This window comes from Meleagris gallopavo, chromosome 1 (assembly GCF_905368555.1).
Source record: "Meleagris gallopavo chromosome 1, MGAL_WU_HG_1.1, whole genome shotgun sequence".
In the NCBI taxonomy this organism is placed as follows: Eukaryota; Metazoa; Chordata; class Aves; order Galliformes; family Phasianidae; genus Meleagris; species Meleagris gallopavo.
This window is the reverse complement of record NC_139404.1, coordinates 84127784-84128855: the sequence shown is the minus strand read 5'-3', so window position 1 is coordinate 84128855 and position 1072 is coordinate 84127784. Positions and strand designations below refer to the sequence as shown.

The following is a 1072-nucleotide window of genomic DNA, read 5'->3' as shown; positions in this document are numbered from 1 at the left end:
GTGTTGTCCCAGTACCCAACCACTTTTCAGAGAATAAATTTTCCATAACATCCAACTTGAACTTCGCACAACCTGTGAAGCCTATTGTAACTCTTGCCCCATTGCTGTTACCCAAGAGAAGCGGCTGAATTCCTCCCAACTAAAACTCCTTTTATGTTCTAGCCTCCCCCCTTTATCCAGACTAAACAGTCCCATTTCCCTCAGCTGCTCCTCGGAAGGCTTGTCCTCCAGACCACTCTTCACACGCCACTTCCCCTTGTCCTTTTGACTGCTCTATTTCAGATTTGAGCCACGATTGATGTTGGCCTTCTTGGCCACCTGGGCACACTGCTGCCTCACGTTCAGATAGCTCCAAAACTAACACACCAGATCTCTTAAGAACCTTTGCCTTCCTCAGAGCCTCCAGTCTCAAAACGTATTTGGCCCGTACGGGGATCGAACCCGCGACCTTGGCGTTATTAGCACCACGCTCTAACCAACTGAGCTAACCGGCCACACCCGGAAGCCTGTTTTTACAACCTCTGACCCCTGATCACATGCAGCGCAAGACAGCAGCTAATTAAAACTGTTTTCTGCTACCATCCCAATTCTTCTCAGTATGCCACAGGCTAGCCAAAAGGTTGGATTCCCATGCTCTAGCTAGACCTTTCACCATCCTCACAGCCCTCCTCTGGACAGTCTCACGTAGTTCTATGTCCTTGGATTATGATACCCAAACATGCACACAGTGCAGGAGCAGAGTGGAACAACCTCTCCCTCCACCCAGTGGCAGTGCTGGGCCTAATGCACACCAGGGTACAATTGGCCCTTTGGGCTGCCAGGGGGCACTGCTGGATCACATTCAACTTGCCATAACATCAGATCCTTTCCGTAGGGCTGCTCTCCAGCCTCCTACCCCTCAGTTTGTAGGTTTAACAAGGGTGCCCAGGTACAGAATGTGGCACTTTCTCATTATTGGTGACTGCCCAGCCCTCTGACTTGTTGCACTCACCCTGCAAGGACTCTCTGACCTTGAAACAGTCAACAGATCCTCCCATTTTAGCGTCACCTGCAAACTTACGTAGTATACATT

At 50.1% G+C, this 1072-nt stretch overlaps 1 non-coding gene across 1 annotated transcript; it reads right to left on the bottom strand.

Moving 5' to 3' along the window:
* Window positions 1–420: 420 nt before the first annotated feature.
* Window positions 421–494, bottom strand: TRNAI-AAU (transfer RNA isoleucine (anticodon AAU)). The gene has a single exon. It is a non-coding gene; the product is annotated as a tRNA-Ile (tRNA).
* Between the last annotated feature and the right edge of the window lie 578 nt (window positions 495–1072).